This window comes from Cucurbita moschata, unplaced genomic scaffold (genome assembly GCF_002738365.1).
Source record: "Cucurbita moschata cultivar Rifu unplaced genomic scaffold, Cmos_1.0 Cmo_Scf00012, whole genome shotgun sequence".
Lineage (NCBI taxonomy): Eukaryota > Viridiplantae > Streptophyta > Magnoliopsida > Cucurbitales > Cucurbitaceae > Cucurbita > Cucurbita moschata.
This window is the reverse complement of record NW_019268528.1, coordinates 1,096,638-1,099,986: the sequence shown is the minus strand read 5'-3', so window position 1 is coordinate 1,099,986 and position 3,349 is coordinate 1,096,638. Positions and strand designations below refer to the sequence as shown.

General features: G+C 29.1%; 1 long non-coding RNA gene across 1 annotated transcript; it reads left to right on the top strand.

Moving 5' to 3' along the window:
• The first annotated feature begins 414 nt into the window (after positions 1-414).
• On the top strand, positions 415-1,310 carry LOC111450681. The gene is made up of 2 exons (XR_002711860.1): positions 415-623; positions 817-1,310. It is a non-coding gene; the product is annotated as an uncharacterized LOC111450681 (long non-coding RNA).
• The last annotated feature ends 2,039 nt before the right edge of the window (positions 1,311-3,349 follow it).

Sequence of the window (3,349 nt, the reverse complement as noted above, 5' to 3'; positions counted from 1 at the left end):
ATATATATATATATATATATATATATATATATATATATATATATATATATATATATATATATATATATATATTTATTTATTTATTTATTGTAACAGTCCAAGCTCACGACCAGTACATATTATCTAATTTGGCCCGTTATGTATTGTTGTCAGCCTCACGATCTTAAAACGCGTCTATCTATTCGGAAGAGGTTTTCACACCCTTATAAAAAATGTTTTGTTCTCCATTCCAACTAAGTCGAGATTATATATATATATATATATATATATTATTCCAATATAAAATGATTGGTCTTTTCGGTGTTCCCCATCTTCACAAAACAGACAAAACAAACCAGAAATAAAGTAGCTTGAAATTCCCATTCTTTTCTCTCTTTTTATATATATATATATATATATATATATATAGATATAGGAATCAACAAATGCTTGTCAAAAAGTTCAGATATTTTCTCTAACCCTCACACAAAGACATATCAAATCAAAGCCTCAAAGTTCAAATCTTTTTCCTCCATTCTCATCACCATTGTTGCACCAAACCTCAAGCTTTCTTCATACAGTTCAAATGAAGCTCTCTTCAATGGCGGTTCTTCTTCTTTTCCTCATCGTCTCCCGAGCTCAAGGTACCAATTAATTCCTCGACTAATTTTATCATCTGGGTCATCTTTTAAAACACGTTTTACGTTTTGAAATTGTTAAAATCACTTTTGTTATGTTCAAAATCATTACGAAATGAGTAAATGAGTGTTCTTAAGTGAAAAAGACGATATTTTTATGTTGTAAGACGATTAAAAAAGGTATTTTTTTTTTTTAAAGGGATTAGGTTGTTGGAGAAAGGGACGAGCAAAGAGTATAAGAAAAGTGGTGGAGATTTGTTGATGAAGATGAATAGAGCCCCAAGCAAGGCCTCAAGAAAACCACATTCTCAATGGCTACCAGGCATGCAAGAAGATTATCATGGACCAAGAAGCCATAAACTGAGACACCATTAGTCCTTTCCCACCACCTTTCTTCTTAGGTTTGAGAGGGTGGCTCGAGCTGTAAATAGAAACCGAGCACTATTAATTCAGTTGTCATGAGAGAACGTAGGAAAACTAACTAGTTTAAGAGAATTTATTTAAGGAGCTGACGGTTTTATAAGATTAAGAGGGTCGTAACAGCCATGTTCCGTAGCTTTGCTAGATTTAGCTTTAACTCGTCTCGGTTTAATTAGGGATCGATGTAGATTAGTTTGAACGGGTTGGAAAATTGAGGAGGAAATTCTTTTTTTTTTTCTTTTTTCTAATGAAATAAGATTTTTGAAATGTTAAGTCATGAGCAAATATTCCTTTGTCTGGCCATTTTTATGTTCTTTGACCACAGTCAACTCATTATTATTCTTAGTTTTGATTTTTGTCATTTTATTTCTAAAAATATTAATATCTTAATAGTATTTTTTGTGACATCGATATAAAATAGAAGTATATGAATGATCTGAAAATCTGAAATTATAATTAAGAAATGCTTGAAATAATCTCCGGTAACTATTTATATTAAAAAATTTAAAAATTAATTTTTTTTCTCCTTTTTTCACATAAATAACCTCTTGGGATTAAATTTTTTTATATGGAAAGTGGCAAAAAGAATTTAATTTATTTAGATTAAACTTTTATCAATAAATAAATACGGTTAATGGAGGACAGATTGAAGCATGAAGAGACGCCTTACGGAAAAGCCGCAACAATTTTGGGGTTTTTTTTTTTTTTTTTTTTTTGTTATTTTTATGTTATTTTTATATTATTTTCTTCAATTTTTTTAGTATATTCTCGATGCAATATTTTTTTAAATCTAAAATTTAATATCCTAAATAATTTCATATTTCATTCCAACTTTTTATAGATAATATTTACTTTAATTTAATATATATATATATATGGAAAAAATTATTTTTTTTCTTAAACAAAAAAAAGTGTTGTGGTTCGAGATGAGTATCAATGGAGGAGACGCATGTTTCACTCATTGTCAACTATGACACACTCATGAAAGTTACTATCTATACCAACCATATGCATTTTTTTTTTTTTTTTGTGGCTCAATCATAAGAACTCAATAGTTAAACATGTAACAGCCCAAGCTCACCGCTAGTTGTTATCTTTGGGGTTTTTCTCCAGGTTTTTAAAACGAGTTTGCTAGGGATAAGTTTCCACACCGTTATAAAAAATGCTTCGTTCTCCTCTCTAACCGATGTGGGATCTCACGAGACGTGTTTTACTGGAAGCAATTTTATGTGACATTTTAGGAATTTTCCTAGGAGACATGTGAGTGAGAATAAAACATGTTGGAATGACTCGTGATGGTCTGTGAAGATACTCTTAAGAAGTGAGAAATAAGTAAAATGACAATGTCATAGGGGATGCAGGGAAATGTCGATGCTAAATCCAAATTTCAACATGCAACTTAATTAACATCTCTTAACTTTTAACACAGCACGTTCCTCTTTGTAGTTGGAGGGGATGAGAAAGCTTTCCCCATCCTCGCCTCTTGTATATTTTTATTAGGATAAAGTACGTGATTTTCGACAAGAAACTGGATTGTGTTCGACCCATTATGTTCCTATTTTAATTTTATGTTTTGAAATATCTGAATTTTTGAAGATTTTATTTAGTTCTCGTAAAAACCAACGAGCAAGATAAAAGTTTAACTAGAGATAGAAATTATGATAAGATCTAAATTTACGGCTAAATTCAATGAAATTGAAAAATGCACAATATGATAAAAAAAATGTATTTATTTATTAATTTCATTATCAAAAGTATTATATCACGGACAAAAGGTGAGGTTGAACGGAGAAGATACAATTAACTTAGTCTCTATTTGGCAACGGTTTCTAACAAATGTCTTCGCTCTAAATTATTAATGAACAAATCGAATCCTTTCTATGTACCATAAAAGGTCGCAAATAAACCAATAAATAAATAATGCTCGGTAACTTTATAGCTTATAACTTTTATTTTTTAAAATTATTTTTTAGCTTCTTAACAAATTTATTTAGATAATGATTTTCTTAAATTTTAAATAATGATTCTCTGTGTCAACTCGTGAGCAGACCCCAAATTATCAGTTATCTAAAAATTCAACTCGACTCAAATTGAAAAAAATCTAACCTAATTTGTATGATTTTTAGTGTGATCTTAATTTTTGAAAATATGGATTAAATTTTTTTTAATATGAGAATATTGTTTATAAATTTAGTTTAAAAAAAAAAAATACCCTAATTTGCACCGGAAGGTAAAAAAAAAAAAAAGAAAATCATTTTCTTTTGCAAGCCGTGAAAAATTCAGTCACTAGCTGTAAAATTCAGCTAGTACAA